Below are 22,218 nucleotides of genomic sequence, written 5' to 3' on the forward strand. Positions count from 1 at the left end.
GTGGTGCGGGTGCACGGAGGGCCGTTCTGCGAGGCCGGGTCCAACACGCGTCCCCCCCAGCTGAAAGCCGGAGAGAACTGCCCATCATCTTGGGGGGTTCTCTTCGCTGAGGCGGAAGAACCGGGAGAGGCCGTCAGCGTTGGCGTGGTCCGTACCAGGGCGGTGTTCTACGGTGAAATCCATCCCCTGGAGGGAGATTGACCACCGCAGTAGCTTGGGGTTTTCTCCTCGCATCTGCATGAGCCACCGCAAGGGCCGATGGTCAGTTTGGACTCTGAAATGCGTGCCGAACAGGTAGGGTCGTAGCTTCTTGAGTGCCCAGACCACGGCAAAGGCTTCGCGCTCTATGGTGCTCCACCTCTGCTCTCGGGGCAGCAGCCGCCGACTGAGGAAGGCGACGGGCTGGTCTAGGCCTTGGTCATTCTCTTGGGACAGGACGGCCCCAATGCCATGTTCGGAGGCATCGGTCTGGACTAGGAACTCCTTGGCATAGTCGGGAGCCTGGAGGACGGGAGCAGTGCACATGGCCTTTTTTAGAGCATCGAAAGCCTCTTGGCAGGCAGCCGTCCACTGCACCTTCTTTGGCTGTTTTTTAGATGTGAGTTCGGTGAGAGGGCCGACCAGGCTGCCATATCCCCGAATGAAGCGTCGGTAGTATCCTGTGAGTCCCAGGAAGGCTCGGACCTCCGTCTGGGTGATGGGTGGTTCCCAGGCCAGGATGGCGTCGATCTTGGGTTGTAGAGGGGCTACCTGGCCGCTCCCGACCCGGTGCCCCAGGTAGACTACGGAGCCTTGCCCGATCTGGCACTTGCTAGCTTTTACTGTGAGGCCTGCCTGGCGCAGGGCGGTTAGCACCCTCCGGAGGTGCTGGAGATGCTCACTCCACTCCGAACTGAAGACGGCGATATCGTCTAGAGATGCCGCGCTGAACTGTTCCAACCCGGCCAGGACCCTATTCACCAGTCGCTGGAAAGTGGCCGGGGCATTTTTCATCCCGAAGGGCATCACGCGGAAGCGGTAGTGCCCGTCGGGGGTGGAGAAAGCGGACCGCTCCTTGGCCCCTTCGGTGAGCGCAATCTGCCAGTATCCGCAGGTGAGGTCGAATGTGCTGAGGAACCGAGCTGCCCCTAGTCGGTCAATGAGTTCGTCGGCTCGTGGAATGGGGTGGGCATCGGCTCGGGTAACGTCATTGAGCCCCCGGTAATCCACGCAGAATCGGAGCTCGGGGGCGACACCGGGGGCCGCTGCCTTCGGGACCAGGACCACGGGGCTGGCCCAGGGACTGTCAGAGGGCTCAATCACCCCCAGGGTCAGCATCTTCGAGACCTCATCTTGAATGCAGGCCCGGACCCGGTCAGGAACCCGGTAGGCTCGGTGTCTCACCGGCGGGCTGTCCCCGGTGTCCACGTCATGAACACACCAGTTGGTGACCCGGGGGGTCAGAGAGAAGAGGTCGGCAAATTGTCTTAGGAGCTGGCGGCAGTCCGCTTGTTGTTGGGCCGTGAGGGCTGGGGAAAGGTTCACTCCCTCCACGGAGCCATCCTGCTCCTTGACACACAGGAGGTCCGGGAGGGGATCCGACTCATCTTCGGCCCCGTCATCGGTGGCCAGCAGGAGGCTCAGTTCTGTCCGCACGAAGTGAGGCTTGAGTCGGTTCACATGCAGGACCCGGAGGGGGTCCCGGGGCGACTGGACGTCCACCAAGTACGTAACTGGACTCTTTCGCTCCACCACCTTGTACGGCCCAGTCCATCGGTCCTGGAGGGCGCCAGGCTTCACGGGGGCCATGACCCACACCTGCTGGCCCGGCTGGAACTCAACCAGAGTGGCATTCTGGTCGTACCAGCGTTTCATCTCTTCTTGACTCGCCTCCAGGTTGGTCTCGGCCAGTTCTCGGAACTTCCTGGTCTGGTTCCGGAGGGCCAAGACGTATTGGAACACATCTCGGGGGGTGGTCTGGGGTGCCGCCTCCCACTCTTCCTTTACCAAACTGAGGGGACCTCGGACGGGGTGCCCATAGAGTAACTCAAACGGGCTGAATCCTAGGGACTTCTGGGGGACCTCTCTATACGCGAACAATAGGCAAGGGAGCAGGACGTCCCACTTCCGCCGGAGGGGTTCGTCTAGGCCAGCGATCATCCCTTTCAAGGTCCTATTAAATCTTTCTACTAGGCCGTTTCCTTGGGGATGGTACGGGGTGGTGAACTTATAGGACACTCCACATTGTTGCCACAGGGACGTCATATACTTTGAGAGAAAATTAGTGCCGCGATCGCTCACGACCTCGCGGGGAAACCCCACCCTGGAAAAGATCCCCATCAGGGCCCGGCCCACCACAGGGGCCGTAATGGTGCGCAGGGGGATAGCCTCTGGGTAGCGGGTGGCGTGGTCCACTAGGACCAAGATAAAACGGTGGCCTTGGGAGGTGGGGGGGTCCAGTGGTCCCACGATGTCGATCCCGACTCGTTCGAAGGGGGTACTGACGACCGGGAAGGGTTGGAGGGGGGCCTTGAGTTTCCCTCCACTCTTTCCACTAGCCTGGCACGTGGGGCAGGACTTGCAATGGGCCTCTACCGCTGCTCTCATCTTAGGCCAGTAAAAATGGGTCACAAGACGGTTGTACGTCTTGTCCTGTCCCAGGTGACCGGCGAGGGGGACGTCGTGGGCTAAACCCAGGAGGAAGCCTCGGAAGCGGAGGGGTACCACCAGTACCCGTCCCGATCCCAGCTCCACCGACTTCTGCTCACTGTACAGGATGCTATTCTCCCAATAGATTCGGTGCGTCCCGGTCTGGTCACCTGCGGCTTGGCCCTCGGCTTGGCGCCGCAGCCCGACCAGGGACGGACAAGTGGCTTGCTCCCTGCAAAACTCCTCCCGAGTGGGTCCGCCCTCGTGGCGCCATTGGGCCAACTCGGGTAGATCGCCTAACTCGGGGACTGGGTCCGGGTCGGATGGTGTGGGTTCATCGCTAGCGACGGACCCTTCTGATGGGGGGACGGAAGGACCCTCGGCGGGGACTGTTCTGATCTCTTCGATCGGGATGCTCTCGACCTCCCTCTGGGGAGTGAGTCGGGCGGACATAGATCGGGTGGTGGCGCACACCCACTCGGGGAGTCCCATCATTCCCAGGTGGGCCTTACGCTCTACGTGCTTCCATGGGGAACTCTCTAGGTCGTTCCCTAAAAGGCAGTCGACCGGCTGGGAGGTTCTTACGGCCACCTTGAGTTTGCCTATCACCCCTCCCCACTCAAATGGCACCAGGGCTACCTGGCACATGCTCTCTCTATTGTCTGCGGATATCACAGGGCAAAAGACGTTGGGGAGGATCTGCTCTTCGGGGACTAGGTGCCTGAGGACACCGGTGATACTGGCCCCGGTGTCTCGCAGGGCCTCTACTTGGTGGCCATTGATTTTGACAAGCTGCCCATACTTCTGGGTGTTGGAGGGGAGGAGGCTACCAGGGATCATCTCCCTATCTCCCAGGGATACTAGGGCCATTGCTGCGGGTTCCCACTCTTCGGCTTCCTCTACCCCCTCCCCCAGGGCTACGCTGGCTATCTGTCTCGTCGGGGGGACTTGGGGGGCCATGGGGCACTCTGGGTCATTGGCGTAGTGCCCGGGTTTCTGGCAGCGAAAACATGTGACGGTCACCCGGTGTCCCCGTTTCCCAGGGGGCCCGGTTACTGGTGGAGGGGGCGCCGGGAAAGGTGGAGGTGGTGTCTTCGGGGGGCTAGGCTGGGACTCTCTCGGCCCTCCCTGGTTCCCTCCTCCTCTCTGGCGGGGTGGTCCCTGACTGGTTCGGGGGTACTCTCCTACCATGCCCCGGGAGACCCGGGTGTTGGTCCAGCGGTCGGCCTCCACAGCCAGCTTCCGGGGATCTGTGAGCTTACTGTCCAGCAGATGCTGACGTAGTTCTACGAAGCAGTTCGCAGCTAGATGTTCCCACAACATGAGATCAGTGAGTTCGGCCAGGGTGGTGACCTTGCTGCCCTTGGTCCACCCATCGAAGGCCCGACTGAAAAAGTTTACATATTCCACCCATGTGGTGCCCGGGATCTTCCTGCAGTCCCGGAACCGCTGACGGTACATTTCTGGGGTGAGGCCGTATCTTGTGAGTAGAGCCTCTTTCATGTGGCTGTAGGAGGTCTGCAGGGAGAGGGGTAGGTCGAGCAGGGTGTCCCTTCCTTCGCTCAGAAACCGCCCCCACAACCCCGCCCCCCAGTCCTTCTCCGGGATCCGATGGGAGGTCATGGCGACCTCGTAGGCCCGAAACCATTGCTGAATGTCATCGTTTTTATAATATTCCTTGACCACATCCTTCGGGATGTGGACCTTCTGTTCCGCTGGGGAGACCGTCTCTCGGTTACTTGGGGGCCTCCCTTCCTCGTTTCGGGCCTTGAGCTCGAGTTCCTTTAAGCTGCGTTCGTGCTCCAGCTGGAGCTTCCTTCCTTCGTGCTCCCGTTGGAGCTTTTTCTCCTCCAGTTCGCCTTGTACGCGCATTTGTTCTACCGCTAGTTTTTTTTCCGCTAACTTCAACTCGCCCTCAATTTTGAGTTTGGCCAGCTCTAGTTCATGATTGCGGCTTCTCTCTCTGTCCGCGAGTTCTTCTGGGGAGAAGCCCCCGTCTGGTACGCCTCCTCGCACCTGATTGCTGCTGCTTTCACTTTGGGGAGGTTCGGTTTCGTCGGGGCGCTCCCCCGTGCCTTCCGGGCGGGAGGCCCCGGTCTCCACCCAAGTTTTCAGTGCTTTCTGCAAATCTTCCTTCGTGTTGAGACCAGTGGTAGCGATTTTAAGTTCTTTGCAAAACTGCTTCAGCTCCTTGTGTGTATATTCTTCTAGATGCTCCACCTGGAACACCCTGTTGGCGTTGGTTTCTGCGGGGCTCATGGCGCTTCCTTCTGCCATCCTTGTCGGTGGTGCGTCCGTTGTTCACGGTACGATCTCTAGGTGATGGGCCCGAATCCCGTCGCTTGCCACCAATGTTAGACGGCGACCTCAGAGGAGCCCGGAAAGGGGGTCCTGCCTACCCTGAGACCCACCCTCAAAGTATCGTAGCCGGGCACTGGCGGGAGACTCCCCAGGGGGAGGAATCTCGCAGCTAGGATCGTACTTCTGGCGCCACACGACACAGAGTAATCACACCGGTTATTCTCAGAAACAATCTTTATCAAGTAGGCTATCACGGCAAATATGTACACGGTGTGCACGGGTTCAAGAGTCTCGGAAAGGTAGGGGGGTAGCGGGACAGTCTTTGGCAAAAGTTCAAGCAGGGACGTATCCGGCGCACAGCTCACAATCCTCGAGCCGGGGGATACGGGGTCGTAGTCGGGGTCCGGCGGGGCCGTGAGAATCTGGGGGAGCCGCGAGTCACTCAGCGGGCTCAGGTACAGGTTCGGAGGTGTACGATCTTCAAGGAGCCGCGAGTCACTCAGCAGGCTTAGGCGCAAGTTCAGAGATGTTACGATCTTTCAGGAGCCGCGAGTCACTCAGCAGGCTAGGCGCAAGTTCAGAGATGTCACGATCTTTCAGGAGCCGCGAGTCACTCAGCAGGCTAGGCGCAAGTTCAGAGATGTTACGATCTTCCAGGAGCCGCGAGTCACTCAGCAGGCTTAGGCGCAAGTTCAGAGATGTTACGATCTTTCAGGAGCCGCGAGTCACTCAGCAGGCTAGGCGCAAGTTCAGAGATGTTACGATCTTTCAGGAGCCGCGAGTCACTCAGCAGGCTTACGTTGTTCCAGCGTCGAATCTGCCGGACCGGCCCGGAGCACCCCTTGTTATAGGTCGACCCCTCTTTGATGTCCGGGGTCGGTGGAGGCAGGGGTCTTGTCACCTGGGGGTCGCTTGTCGGGGTTTCCTGCTATTGTCTTTTGATCTCGTTCAGGGCCGGGCCGGGAAGCGTCCCAGACACCCAGCAGGCGTGGAGCCAGCTCTCAGGGAGGCCGGAGGGCCGATCGAAACCCATCGTCCCAGGGGAGTCCAGAGGTGCGATAGAAACTGCTCCTCCCTCTCTCATCCCCCTGGAAGTGTGATGTCCTCCAGCCGGAGTGGCGCCTCTAGGCCAGGGTCGCGCTGGGGCCGGGCGGCCATCTTGACGCATGAAGTGGGCATGCGGGCCCGGGGTGGCCGAAAGGAGGGAGGCCATGGACGGGGATGTCCGGGCCGGGTGCGGGTGTTCTGGTAGGAGGGACCGGCTGGGCCGGGTGGTTGGGGCTGCAGGTACCAGGTTTCGGTGGTGCGGGTGCACGGAGGGCCGTTCTGCGAGGCCGGGTCCAACAGTAATCATGAATACTAATATATTTCAGCAGTTATTGATCTGTAGTCCATAGCCGAATTTGACTGTGAATTTTGCAAGTTGATTTTGTGCAATTGATTAGCTGTAACAGGTTAATTTTTACGAGGAGTGACTCGAGTCTGCCCGACTTTCAGATTCCCAAGTCTGTTTCTGAGCAAACTGCTTTAATAGGAACAATCATATTACACAAAGAACATAAGCCAAGGTATAGTGCCTTGCACTGAGTAAGGATGAATGTAGGAGCTATCTCGTCAAGATTTGTTCACCAATAATTTTATGAGTGCTCACATTTCTCTCTTCACTGCACTTCTTCATCCCACATCCAGTCACTTTAAAAATTCCGCACCGTCACCTCAATGCATGAATTTCACGTAACAAGTGTAATGTGAAATACCGGAAATATTGTGAGATTACGTCAGTCTCATTACCTGGAACAAATTTGGATTGCGGTGTTGTATCTGTTATTTCTTCTTTGTTCTAAATGACCACCCAGGCTGTACCACCAAGGCTTGCTGCCTGGGCACCCCTGGTCCACTCAGGCTGTACCACCAAGGCTTGCTGCACGGGCACCCCTGGTCCACCCAGGCTGTACCACCTAGGCTTGCTCCCTGGGCACCCCTGGTCCACCCAAGCTGTACCACCTAGGCGTGCTGTCTGGGCACCCCTGGTCCACCCAGGCTGTACCACCTAGGATTGCTGCCTGAGCACCCCTGGTCCACCCAGGCTGTACCACCTAGGCTTGCTGTCTGGGCACCCCTGTTCCACCCAGGCTGTACCACCTAGGCTTGCTGCCTGAGCACCCCTGGTCCACCCAGACTGTACCACATAGGCTTGCTGCCTGGGCACCCCTGGTCCACCCAGGCTGTGCCATATAGGCTTGCTGCCCGGGCACCCCTGGTCCACCCAGGCTGTACCACTTAGGCTTGCTGACTGGGCACGCCTGGTCCACCCAGGCTGTACCACCTAGGTTAGCTGCCTGGGCACCCCTGGTCCACCCAGGCTGTACCACCTAGGCTTGCTGCCCGAGCACCCCTGGTCCACCCAGGCTGTACCACCTAGGCTTGCTGCCTGGGCACCCCTGGTCCACCCAGGCTGTGCCATATAGGCTTGCTGCCTGGGCACCCCTGGTCCACCCAGGCTGTACCACCAAGGCTTGCTGCCTGGGCACCCCTGGTCCACCCAGGCCGTACCACCAAGGCTTGCTGCCTGAGCACCCCTGGTCCACCCAGGCCGTACCACCTACGCTTGCTGCCTGAGCACCCCATGTCCACCCAGGCTGTACCACCTAGGCTTGCTGCCTGGGCACCCCTGGTCCACCCAGGCCGTACCACATAGGCTTGCTGCCTGGGCACCCCTGGTCCACCAGGCTGTGCCATATAGGCTTGCTGCCTGGGCACCCCTGGTCCACCCAGGCTGTACCACCTAGGCTTGCTGCCTGGGCATCCCTGGTCCGCCCAGGCTGTGCCACCTAGGCTTGCTGCCTGGGCACCCCTGGTCCACCCAGACTTTGCCACATAGGTTTGCTGCCTGGGCACCCCTGGTCCACCCAGGCTGTACCACCTAGGCTTGCTGCCTGAGCACCCCTGGTCCACCCAGGCTGTACCACCTAGGCTTGCTGCCTGGGCACCCCATGTCCACCCAGGCTGTACCACCTAGGCTTGCTGCCTGGGCACCCCTGGTCCACCCAGGCTGTGCGACCTAGACTTGCTGCCTGGGCACCCCTGGTCCACCCAGGCTGTGCCACATAGGCTTGCTGCCTGGGCACCCCTGGTCCACCCAGGCTGTACCACCTAGGCGTGCTGCCTGAGCACCCCTGGTCCACCCAGGCTGTACCACCTAGGCTTGCTGCCTGGGCACCCCAGGTCCACCCAGGCTGTACCACCTAGGCTTGCTGCCTGAGCACCCCTGGTCCACCCAGGCTGTGCCACCTAGGCTTGCTGCCTGGGCACCCCAGGACCACCCAGGCTGTACCCCCAAGGCTTGCTGCCTGAGCACCCCTGGTCCACCCAGGCTGTACCACATAGGCTTGCTGCCTGGGCACCCCTGGTCCACCCAGGCTGTACCACCTAGGCTTGCTGCCTGAGCACCCCTGGTCCACCCAGGCTGTACCACCTAGGCTTGCTGCCTGGGCACCCCAGGTCCACCCAGGCTGTACCACCTAGGCTTGCTGCCTGAGCACCCCTGGTCCACCCAGGCTGTACCACCTAGGCTTGCTGCCTGGGCACCCCTGGTCCACCCAGGCTGTACCCACAAGGCTTGCTGCCTGAGCACCCCTGGTCCACCCAGGCTGTACCACCTAGGCTTGCTGCCTGGGCACCCCTGGTCCACCCAGGCTGTACCACCAAGGCTTGCTGCCTGGGCACCCCTGGTCCACCCAGGCTGTACCACCTAGGCTTGCTGCCTGAGCACCCCTGGTCCACCCAGGCCGTACCACCTACGCTTGCTGCCTGAGCACCCCATGTCCACCCAGGCTGTACCACCTAGGCTTGCTGCCTGGGCACCCCTGGTCCACCCAGGCCGTACCACATAGGCTTGCTGCCTGGGCACCCCTGGTCCACCAGGCTGTGCCATATAGGCTTGCTGCCTGGGCACCCCTGGTCCACCCAGGCTGTACCACCTAGGCTTGCTGCCTGGGCATCCCTGGTCCGCCCAGGCTGTGCCACCTAGGCTTGCTGCCTGGGCACCCCTGGTCCACCCAGACTTTGCCACATAGGTTTGCTGCCTGGGCACCCCTGGTCCACCCAGGCTGTACCACCTAGGCTTGCTGCCTGAGCACCCCTGGTCCACCCAGGCTGTACCACCTAGGCTTGCTGCCTGGGCACCCCATGTCCACCCAGGCTGTACCACCTAGGCTTGCTGCCTGGGCACCCCTGGTCCACCCAGGCTGTGCGACCTAGACTTGCTGCCTGGGCACCCCTGGTCCACCCAGGCTGTGCCACATAGGCTTGCTGCCTGGGCACCCCTGGTCCACCCAGGCTGTACCACCTAGGCGTGCTGCCTGAGCACCCCTGGTCCACCCAGGCTGTACCACCTAGGCTTGCTGCCTGGGCACCCCAGGTCCACCCAGGCTGTACCACCTAGGCTTGCTGCCTGAGCACCCCTGGTCCACCCAGGCTGTGCCACCTAGGCTTGCTGCCTGGGCACCCCAGGACCACCCAGGCTGTACCCCCAAGGCTTGCTGCCTGAGCACCCCTGGTCCACCCAGGCTGTACCACATAGGCTTGCTGCCTGGGCACCCCTGGTCCACCCAGGCTGTACCACCTAGGCTTGCTGCCTGAGCACCCCTGGTCCACCCAGGCTGTACCACCTAGGCTTGCTGCCTGGGCACCCCAGGTCCACCCAGGCTGTACCACCTAGGCTTGCTGCCTGAGCACCCCTGGTCCACCCAGGCTGTACCACCTAGGCTTGCTGCCTGGGCACCCCTGGTCCACCCAGGCTGTACCCACAAGGCTTGCTGCCTGAGCACCCCTGGTCCACCCAGGCTGTACCACCTAGGCTTGCTGCCTGGGCACCCCAGGTCCACCCAGGCTGTACCACCTAGGCTTGCTGCCTGAGCACCCCTGGTCCACCCAGGCTGTACCACCTAGGCTTGCTGCCTGGGCACCCCTGGTCCACCCAGGCTGTACCCACAAGGCTTGCTGCCTGAGCACCCCTGGTCCACCCAGGCTGTACCACCTAGGCTTGCTGCCTGAGCACCCCTGGTCCACCCAGGCTGTACCACCTAGGATTGCTGCCTGGGCACACCTGGTCCACCCAGGCTGTACCTCAGATGAGCAGAGCTACTATTGAAAGCAATGCACTGCGGCTCCATGGTGCAGAGCTGCTGCTTATCTATATTGATAGCTGCGGGCCCCTCACCTGCTTGTTTTGTCTTGGTGCTAAATAATGGAAGGACAGTAAAACATCTGAGATTTCTGCCACTCTTATGGTTTAAATATAAAACACCTGATACCTTGTAGGTCTAGACGTAGCTAATGCTGTAAATGGGCCTATACTCACCGCTTTAGAACACCACCAGTAACAGCACCTAGTAGCAATCCCGTTGGCTGGTTGTGGGCGATGTACCTGGGGCAAGAATGGCTTGACCTGGCTGAGTTGGACGGCTGGTTTGGTGTTTACATTCACTGGGCAGGGCTGACTGGTTCATGTTGGGAATGAAGTTACTGGAGGGGACTGGTCAGGACCAGATTAGCTCTGATGGGTGTTCATTGGGCCAGAATGGACTTGACAGGGCCACACTGGTTCTGATGGGTGTGAATGGAGCTAGAATGGACTGGGGAGGGCCACACAGGTTATGGTGGAAGCAACTGGGGCTAAAATGGTTTTGAACTGGCTGGGCCGGATGTAATCAGGGTTATAGCGCATTAAGCAGGGGTAGATCTGCTGGATGTGTGTAGGGCTTGTAGACAGTCTCTGGGGCTGGCTGGTTCTAGTGCTGTGTATGGAGTTAGGAAGCACTGGGTCGGGTCATGGTACTTCTGATGGGCGTTATTGGTGTCACAATGGACAGTCTCTCACCGGCAGTCCGGCCATGACCATCTCGCTGCTCGGGAGGGAGCTTAAAGCCTTAGTGATTCCTCCGGCACTGCCGCTCCCTTCACCCACTCGCCCCCACCGCCGCACTGACAGACTTGACTGCACAGCCACCCCCGGTGAGGACAGTACTGTCACAGACACTGTCACTGTGCCGCTCAGCATTGCACCCCTGCCGTTGTGTGCAGAGGCCGCCCGTTATAAAGCTGATTCATTTTAGCAGCTGCTGCAGTGCAACCCAACTCGCCGCTAAAGGTCTGTAAACATTTGGAAATATATTGTACTGTGAATTTGTAAGTTGCTGAATGAACCAGAGTCACCCCGTGCGGCTCCGAGCGAGCGGATCACATGCCCTCTTTGTTTCTCTCAGTGAAGCGCTTGATAAATAAAAGCATGGATCTGGGCCCGCGGCCCTGGCACAGGCGGCCCCGGCAGAGGCAATGCCCTCATGTGGGTCCTGATGGCCGCACTTTGCTGTTGTACGCTTGCCCCCACTGTGTCCTGCAGTCTCTCATGGCCCGACAGAGCAGGCACCGAGGCGCCCTCTAGTTTCTGGTGCTTTGCAGCAGTTTTAAGATTTTTTCAGAGTTTCTCGTTGCTCACATGGGTGTAATTTCTGATGTTTATATGTTTCCCTCATGAATGTCACTCATTATGAAAATGAAACACATAAGCAATCTGAAACCTTGGTAGCTACATTATGAAACCGTCTATAATAATAAAGCTACAGGTGCCAGAATGTGCAGACAAAACAATGACCAGATGAGCCACCAGCGTGAGCGAGGCGTCCTCAGAGTCCTGTAGCATCGCAAGCCACAGAACATACAGCTACACATGGCGGCGCGCGCCACAAGACATCTCTCAAGGTCCTGTCGACCTGTGTCAGGTGTCACTGGTTCATCAGGTCCTCTTATTCTTGTATATTCCGGTACTTGCTGTTGTATTTATCCACTTGAAGTACAGGAGCAGAAGAATCAAAAAGCAAATAATACAATAGAAAAAAATGACACTTTAAACATGCAATTATCTCAAAATCTTACACCTTCCTTTTACATATATATGTCAAATTGAATGTGAAGCTTTGAAAAACTATGGGCCATATTAGCAAGGGCAGTATCGCCGCTTTAGCGGCACTTTTTGCCGATAAAGCAGCGATATTTTTATCGCCCTATTAGCAAACTGTCGCTAACAACTGTTAGCGACAGCTTAATGCCGATAGCGGCTGTTTTTTTACCGCTTTGCATGTCAGCGATATTTATCGCTAATGACATGCAAAGTAGGCGTTCCTCACTAAAAGTAATAGGAAGAAGTCGCTAACACAACTTCTCCCTATTAGCAATGCTAGTGAAGCGATAAAAAAACTCGCGCTAACCGCGATTATCGCTGGATTTTAACACCTGCTAATATCCTGATTTAGCCATTGTTTTCTATGGGAGGTGGATTCTACGGCTGAATACTCACCTGTCTAGTAGCGACCTATTCCTTAGCGATGGGAATTCATCGCTGGAATTCCTGCATTATTGAGGGAGAATCGCCGCTATCGCTGGTTTATTATCACCTTGGAGATAAATGTTGATAATAACGCGTTCTCTCCACGATCTAAACCAGCGCTAGCCGGCGATAAAAAATACAGCGCTAAGCGTGCTTTGCGATGATTATCGCAAGTCCTTGCTAATATGGCTCCATTTTTTTCCGCCCCTCCTGTGGCAGGCACCAGTTGACCATCCAAATAAAAGATTTAGGGGCATATCAGCAACACCCGGCGATAATTATCGCTCAGCGCTCTTAGCGTGAGGATAATTATCGCCGGGTAACGTGAATTTTCATCGCTGAGATAGCGTGCTATTAGCAACATTTATCTCCTCAACGATAAAAATCCTCACGCTAACTTCCTAACGTGAGATTATCGCTGGAAACCCAGCAATAATCTCACGTAGTGTGGCGTTAGCTTGATGATAGGGACTCACAAACTTAGCCATGATATCCACCTTCCATAGGATATCATGGCTAAGTCAGTCCTGAGGCAGGTGTAAGGAAAGTAGCGATGACAGGAGTTATCACTACTTTTCCTGGTGGTATGCTTCATAGCGTGGGGCTTGATGATAGGAGAAATGTCGCTTAGCAACATTTCTCCTGTCAGGTCAGTAACGCCCACTGTGCATCTCATTAGAGATGCAAAGCTGGGCGTTAGGAATCCCCACGCTAAAGCAAGGTTTCACGCGTTAGCGTGGCCTTGCTAATTAGGCGATAAAATTATCGCCGCTTTTCGGCCGAAAACGGCCGCAAAAGCGCAGATAATTTTTTATCGCCAGCTTGTAAATATGCCCCTTGGAGCTTTTGGTTTATTATGTAGATTGTTCAGACGTCAGTGCAAATGAGATCAACATTTAAATGACTGTTAACTGCTGTCGCCCTGCCTGGACACAAACTACTTGAAACAGAAACACAGTGATAAAATCATGCATTGGAAGGGCTAGTAGCTCTGTCCCAGCAAGGAGGTGCAAGTGTTACATTTAAAAAAATAAATTTATTATCATAAGTGTACACCACAAAAAGAACAAGCATTGATAAATGCAATAGGTTTTTCCTATGGGATTAATAATAAGTTGTTTTTTATTGTAAGTTGTAGTTTGGTGAGCAGTTGTGCTATATAAGTTACTGAGAACTCAGTGAAAGTTTTTGACTTGTTTATTGAGCATTTTATTGCTGGTGTCCATATCACCAAAACAGAATGCATTAGTCATGTACATACGACAATGTGGACCTCATGAGAGCTTAAATAAAAGAAGCTCGGGCACAAGCTTATTGTACATTGCCGCTCTGCCCGCTCCCCCAGTAATTGTTATCTTAGTCTGCCGGGTTTGGCTAACCCATTGCTATGGTGACAGAGACTCTCCTTGAAGTCTAGCAGGTTGATAGATTTTTTCCACGCATCAAAAAGAATCGCTTCTATGGCGGGACGTGGAGCTCTGGTGGTGGGTAGGACGTCTTGAGAAAGAGAGAGTTGACTTTCAGCATAAGCAACAGCAAGTGCCGGCCACGCTCAAATGGATTCGGCACCCGTTGTTTTCCAGGCATGTCCCTGTAGATCAGTGGTTGGTCAAGGCTGCAGCCCCAACTCCAGTGTGTCCACTGTTGCCGTGCCCACTGCAGGAAGATGACTGGCAGGACCCTGAATGGGCACTAACTCAATGGTCATAGGAGACGCTGGGGAGATGAATCACATGTCTCTCCCTGCTCTCTACTCTCCCAGCCAGCCCCTCCTCTTAATTCTCTCCCTATTAGGCACCAGAGAAACAACTTACAGCATTTGAAGCATGAGCTGGGCCCAGGTCATGGAGAGGTGACCAGTTGCTATGGAAACTAGCCTGGGCCAGGCTAAGTAGTTTGCTTTTGTTTACACAACGCTTTCTATGGGTCCAGCCAGAACGTGTATCAGGTGCCATCATATCCAGCACTTTTAATCCCCGTGCAGTGTAATAGCCTCACAGCCCTGTGATTTTAGAGACACAGGCCGGGCTTGACTGTTAGCAGCCCTCAGTCCAGTCCTTTGCAGAGGAACCAGGACAGACCTTTTTCTGGGTAAATTTATAAAGAGCGAACTCACTCCGAAGGTATCAGAAAGCCCAAGTTGGCTGTGCCACTATCGATTTTTAATAGCTGTGCCAGCCTGTAGCAGCAGCAGTGGATTGCCATACGGGCTGCAGCAAGGCAGACAACGCCAGGCCTTCCATGCGCATTATTCAATAAAGCAGAGCACAGCCTAGTCACCCCAAGCTCCTCGCGGCCTGATGAAGACTTCCTAAGTAAGTTATGAACAGGGTTAAAATGGTCTGGGATGGGCCAGTAGGGTCGCCACCTCTCCCAGAGAATCATATTTTAATATTCTGCAAAGGCGTGGACATGGTAACTCTGGGCCCGATTCCTAACTTTACTACTACTAAATGCCTTCTGTGAATACCAAAAGTAGTAAGTTTAGGATTTTGTCTCAGATTAGTTCTCTGAATCGGCCCCCAGGACTTTGTATGAAATTTACAGCGTTAATTTTTAACACTGCTTTTCTGCCCTTGTTTGTGTGCTTTATCAGTCACTGACCATTAAAGCAGCTCTGGAACACATTTTAAAGCACTTTATTGTTAAGTTTGCTGTTAAAAATATGCACTGAGGAGAGGGAAAAATACCATCTTTCAGTGATCAATTTTCCTACGTCTTGTGGCAACCGGGACATTAAAATGCTGGTTAGGGCAGGGAAAAACGACCTGGTAGCAATCCCGTTGGCTGGTTGTAGTTCGATGTACCTGGGGCAAGAATGGCTTGAACTGGCTGAATTGGACGACTGTTTTGGTGTTTAAATTCACTGGGCAGGGCTGACTGGTTCACGTTAGGAATGAAGCTACTAGAGGGGCTGGTCAGGACCAGGCTGTCTCTGATGGGTGTTCATGGGGCCAGAATGGACTTGACAGGGCCACACTGGTTCTGATGGGTGTGAATAGATCTAGAATGGACTGGGCAGGGCCACACTGATTCTGATGGGTGTTAATGAAGCTAGAATGGACTGGGCAGGGCCACACTGGTTCTGATGGGTTTGAATGGAGCTAAAATGGACTGGGTAGGACCACGCTGGTTACGGTGGGTGTAAATGAGGTTAAAATGGTTTTGAAGGGTCTGGGCTGTATGTAATCAGGGTTATAGTGCATTAAGCAGGGGTAGATCTGCTGGATGTGTGTAGGGTTTGTAGACAATCTCTAGACCTGGCTGCTTCTGGAGCTGCTTATGGAGTTAGGAAGGACTGGGTTGGGTCATGCTACTTCTGATGGGCGTTATTGGTGTTAGAATGGACAGTCTCTCACCGGCATGACCATCTCGCTGCGCGGGAGGGAGCTTAGCCCGACGCTGTTCAATATCTACATGGCACCTCTCGCCCACGTCGCACGACAAAATAACCTCAACATCATCTCCTACGCCGACGACACCCAGCTGATCGTATCCCTCACCGAAGACCCCCACACCGCCAAAGCCAACCTCCACAGAGGAATGAAGGCCGTAGCCGACTGGATGAAGGACAGCAGACTGAAGCTGAACTCAGACAAGACGGAGGTCCTCATTCTCGGACCCACCCCATCAGCCTGGGATGACTCTTGGTGGCCCACATCGCTAGGCACAGCCCCGGAACCCACGGACCACGCACGCAACCTGGGGGTCATCTTCGACTCCACTCTCTCCATGACCAGGCAAGTCAACGCCGTCTCCGCGTCCTGCTTCAACACCCTCCATATGCTCCACAGGATCTTCAAATGGATCCCCCTCGACACGAGAAAAACCGTCACCCAGGCCCTCATCACCAACAGACTCGACTACGGGAACGCCCTCTACTCAGGAACAACAAACAAGCTCCTGAGACGCCTCCAACGTATCCAGAACACCTCGGCCCGACTCATCCTCGACGTCCCCCGCCGCAGCCACATCACACCCCACCTGAGAGGCCTGCACTGGCTCCCCGTCAACAAAAGCATCACCTTCAAACTCCTCATCCATGCACACAAAGCACTACACAACACTGGACCCACTTACCTCAACAACCAACTCAGCTTCCACACCCCCACCCTAAGCCTCCGCTCAGCCAACCTCGCCCTTGCCACAGTCCCCCGCATCAGGAAAACCACCACCGGCGGCAGGTCCTTCTCCTACCTCGCCGCCAAGACCTGGAACACTCTCCCCACCATCCTACGACAGACCCAGGACCTGCTGGCCTTCAGAAGACTCCTCAAGACCTAGCTCTTCGATCAGTAGCGGCCCCCCCTCCCCAGCGCCTTGAGACCCTCTTGGGTATGTAGCGCGCTTTACAAATGCAGTGATTTATTGATTGATTAAACCGCCGCACTGACAGACTTGACTTTTTTAAGCCACCCCTAGTGTCTACAGTACTGTCACAGACATCGTCACTGTGCTGCTCAGCTGTGCTCAGCTTCATTAGCCTGCCGTTGTTTGCAGAGGTCATCCGTTATAACGTTAATTAATTTTAGCAGCTGCTACAGTTCAGTGCAACCCAGCTCGCCGCTAATGGTCTTCAAACATTTGGGAATATATTGGGCTGTGGATTTGTAAGTTGCTGAATGAACCAGAGTCACCCCGTGCGGCTCAGAGTGAGCAAATAACATGCCCTCTTGGTTTCGCTAGATAAATATAAACATTTATCTGGACTCGTGGCACTGGTAGAGACAGTGTCCTCATGTGGATCCTGATGGCGACACCTTGCTGTTGTTATTTTCGGGCAAAACATTTGCGCCACTGTGTCCTGCAGTTTCAAGGGGCCTGATAGAGCAGGCACTGAGTTGCCCTTTAGTTTCTGGTGCTTTGTAGTCGTTTTAAGATCTTCTTAGAATTTCTCTTTGCTCAAATGGGTGTAATTTCTGATGTTTATATGTTTCCCTCATCTTCATTGCTTGATTTTGCTTGCGAGAAGGTGTCACTCATAGTTGTTGAATGTCACTTATAATTACACTGATATTATGAAAATGTCACACATAAGCAATCTGAAACCTTGGCAGCTATGAAGCTGATACCGGCTATTGACTCAAATTCACCTTTTCAAGAAAAAATACCATTTTGAAAACCACCCAAAAAGCAGGTTTGATAGGGCTCAGAGGGTCCACAATCTCCATTTTCCAAGATGTTTCTGCAATGACGTTGGCAAAACTAAATTCATTTAAAATAGCAACATATCGGAGATCACCTGCGAGCAAAGGACATCCCATACAGATGGGAGTTTCCCTTCAAATTACTTTAAGCACATTTCAATTTCAACCAGACAATTGAGCTTCTCAATTTTCAACTGGAACACGACAAAGCAGAAGATGCCACTAAAGAGAAACACTCAGGTTGGCAATGACAGTAATCTAGGAGAGCGAAGAGAATAGAGGAAAACAAAACACAACATAAGAGACTGACCAACAGTGATAAAGGCTCTGACACTCCGTGGCCATTCACTTGCGCCTAAACCTTTCAAAAGGACAAGAGAAACTCCATCCCACATGTAGGGGATGTGGTACCTCCAGCTTCTTAACAAGTGATGTATCCACACACTATCGATCATCCACACACTAAGTTCCAAGAAGTGACTGGTCTAGAAGTGACTAGTTCCTCTTTAGAAAGTAATGTCACTCTTGTTGCAATCAATGTACTGACAAAAGGATCCATAGAATCCATTATAGAATAGATTATTTCATATTAGAACATTGGAATGTTGGTAGCTCCATTGAAAACAATGGAGTGCTCCGGGTTTATAATGGCTGGTGTAAGCCCGGAGCGCCAACATTCCAATGTGTCTTTGTTCACAGCTCTGGCTGTCAACAAAGGCTTCAGGGAGCCCGAGGGGATTTTAATCCCCTCGCGCTCCCTGAAGGCTTTGTTTTATTTGTTAGAACATTCTGCCCTCTAGTGGAAGAATCTTCTAATAGCCTTATAGCCCTTCGTAGCAGGGCTATACCGGCTATTAAAGTCTTGCTGCTTTGTTAAAGTCCCTCGCCTTCGGGTCGGGCCTTTAACGCTGCAGCGGGCCTTTAATAGCCGGTATAGCCCGCTACGGCGGGCTATAAGGCTATAATATTGTCAGACTAACCAACTCAATGTGCACAACGAGGATAGGCATCCAGTTATGATCCGATGAAAGTTGACATTGGTCCCCCAGTAAGTAACCTTCCACGCACATGGAGACTGAACGAAGAAGCATCTAGGGACCTCGCCTTGAGAGGCTGCATGAGTGAGGCCCTGGAAGAGTATCTAGAGGAAAATAAGTCACCAAATGTACTGGGTTATAGTAGGGAACGCGGCAAAAGGTGTAAGGAGAGGAAACGCATCAAACATATGATGACCTTTGTTATGTTAGCCAGGGAGATACGATTAGACTTTGAGGCCAAAATCACTAAATTTGAATGAGAACAGAAAACCAAAACACTCAAGGCAGGCAGATAGAGAGTTGCACAGAGGCATATGGATTAGACACTTCATTTACCAAAGATGCTGCTCATCAGCTATTAGACACCAATCAAATCTAACATGAAAAGGGTGGCAAGGCTAATAAACTGCTAGGCCTGCAAATGACCTCAGCATCAGTCTAGGTACTTTATGCGAGCTGTAAGAGACACGCAGGGGACAATTCAGACTACAGATCAGGGATTAATAGACACGTTTGTACAGTTTTAAACCAAACTCTGTTGAAATGGACAGTGCAACTCCTCTTACAGATGAGTATTTGGGAGAAATCTGATTTCCAGACTAGCACTTGAGTTGGTTGAGGGATCGGAAGAACCAATAGCAATAGATGAGACTAGACAGGCTCAAAGTATTACCGAATAATAAAGCACCTGGGCCAAACGAGTTCTCGAACTCCCTCTAAAAATGCATTTTTTACTATTTAGGTACGCCCCCCCACTGATGAAGGTATTTCATTCATATATTGAACTGAGAACAACAACCCCAAGCATTATGTAGCCGCTCTCAACTACATATTCAAACTCGACACGGACCAGAGACATGCAAGTCTTATGGATGGATAGCCTTTTTAATAGCCACATGAAGCTTGGCATTGGCACCAAGACCCACAGAATTAAAACTATAAGGCCAACCCTGATCTCAACTTTAGAGGCGGGCTTTATTAAGAGCAGACAGATCGGTACTCATCTTCTCCTTCTCTTGCTTGACGGTAAGAAGAATTTTGACAGAGCCAACTGGGCATATCTCCCAAAAACGTTAGCAAAATTTAATTTAGGCAGCAGCCCAACATTCTTCTCATTTGTTCTGTCAAGCACCAAGCTGGTGCTTTGTGATAAAGAAAAGCCATGGTGTCTGATGGAAGAGGTGTGCAGAATACCACTGATAAATTTACTTTAGTCACCCCCATGAACACATAGACGTCAGGGTCCCCAACTTAACTTCAAAACAAGCATTGGCATAGCCAATAGGTCTCACCTTTGGTGCGTTATAAGTGTTTATTGGCTCGGCGGTGCAATACCCGACGGGCTCCCTATAGTAGAGGCACTTTAGCGGAGATCTTTTTCCAACAGCCGTTAGGTGGAGTGCGGGTGGGGGGCCTCGTGTGTGTATATGTGTATTAATGTTGGAAGTGAATGTAAAATAGGGATGGGAGTACCTAAGAAAACAACTTTAATCAAGGGGTCTCCTACCCTAAGTAAAAACAAAACTATAAGGCACAAGGCTGAGGTACTGTCTCAGATTGTGGCGCTCTTATAAGTGGTACGTCAACATGTTTCTCCAATGTGCAGCACCCTCTGAAGAGGGGGGGTGGCGTGGAGGCGGGGAAGGGACACCTAGGCCTGAGGAGGCAGCCGGGACGCTGCAGGTAGGAGAGGGCGCATCAGCGGGTGTGAAGGTCGGCAGAGGGGGAGAGTTTGAGGAGAGTGGAGGAGGGGGTGTGAACAGGCTAGTGACCGAGGGCAGGATGGGGGATGCGAGACCATAGGGGTGAATAAAGCTAAGGGCGGACAGATGAGAGCCGCACCCCATGGAAGGCGAGGGACAGCCATGGCTGAACGGGGGCTTGGTGTTGCCAGAAAGGGGGCAGTTGCGGAACACGACAAGTAAACTTGCTGACCTGGGACCTGTGGCCCCTGGGGGCCACGCCATCTCCTGGCCGCTGCAGACTGGCCCGACCTCGTGGGGGCCACCTGGGACTCCCCCAGGCACTGATTGGGGCACAGCTCCCTGTAACTGGAGAGCCCGGCAGCAGTGCCAGGCACCGTATGTGCAGGAGGCCGGCAGGGCCTCTGGGAGAGCAGACAGAGCGCAACGCATCCAAGGCACTTGCGCTCACAATATACTGACCTTCGTCAGGTCCAACCTATAGACGTGTGTTTCATGTTATGAAAATGCATACTTTTGAGAAGGTAGCAGCGTGGTACATGCCTCGCGGACTGGCATTGCAAGGGCAGTTGTGCCCGCTGCTTGCACCTGCATTTGTTGTTTTCAGGTGAGGATGCGTTTGCACGTTTAGGTACGGGTGCTGGATGTTCACGCGGAGCACTGTCAAAGTCCGTGCAAGGGAACTTCTTGGTGGAACTACTAATAGCGCTTCGTGCCATCCGGCCGTTTCCAAGCGCTTTTAAACAACAGTCGTACCAAACTTGTCGTACCAAACTTGTGAGAATTTCGAACCGATGAATGACATGTGTGTTTTCCTTTAGGGGTGTGCATGTGTTCATCGATTCACACTCTACTGCCCTCCAGTGGCGCAACTTCGTATCCCTTTGTAGAACAGTTAAAAAAACAAGCAGCAGCTGTTTTGAAGCCCTCGTGCTTATGCTGGCCTCCGCCTTGCGGGAGCGAGCAGCGGCGGCGCGAGAGCCATATGTTTTCAATTAGCAGGCGCACCGCTGCTCGCTCCCGCAAGGTGGATGCCAGCACATGCACGAGTGTGCTTGAAAAGGAGCAGACCGATTTCTGAAGGTCATCTCCTAGGGCAACGCATGCGCGCTGCCTAGGCGAGATCTAAAAAGGATGCTATTGTATTGAAACAGAGCAGTACGAACTAGGAACATCACGACATACCCACCCCGATGACTCCAGTCATATGGAATCCAAATGTCGAGCCAGGTATATGTCTGACAGAGTCTATTTAAATTGGGAAAGGGTCGGGGGAGGTTATTTAGCACTTGGTTCCCTGCTCGAAGGAGGTGCTCGAAGTGATATAGAATAATGTGCAGCAGAGGATTTTCAATTATGATCAATATATATATGAAGGCCTGGACCAGTGCATATCTAAAAGCGCTTGGATACTGATTTGCCAGAGAGCTTTGAAGTTAACCTCATACACTCAATATAAGGCAAATGCGTACAAACTAATGCTTTGATGGTATTTGACACCCGTTCATCTGAAAGTAGTATACAGAAGTTTGGAAATGTTCTAGGGGGACTGTAGATAATGGGCTTCTATTTCCACATGTGGTAGGCATGCAATAATTGTGAGAACTTTTGGAGAGCAGATTTGTCACATTTCAAAGACATAACAAATGTACAGTTACAGCTAAATCTCCTATGTGCCCCACTTGGTCACGTGGACGAGGAGGCATTATGTCCTCTGTTAAAGCTCGTATGCAAACTCATTATACAGCTCCTAGGGGCTTTCGGATTGACCATTGTACAGAAATGGTAAGCTACAGACCCCCTTTCAATAAATTTGTGGTGGTCTAAAATCTGGAATCTGTATGCAATGGAAAAGCTAACAGCCACTCTCAAGATAATATCGGAAAATGTGAAAAAATCTGGACGAGTTTGATAGATAGGTTAAAAGGCAAACCTCCATGGCATGGTCGCATTGTCCACCACATCTGATCCATGTGCTGGAGATAATCCCCTGGCGGGATAAACTCTTTGATTAA

The sequence above is a fragment of the Triturus cristatus genome, chromosome 2_1 (genome assembly GCF_964204655.1).
Source record: "Triturus cristatus chromosome 2_1, aTriCri1.1, whole genome shotgun sequence".
Lineage (NCBI taxonomy): Eukaryota > Metazoa > Chordata > Amphibia > Caudata > Salamandridae > Triturus > Triturus cristatus.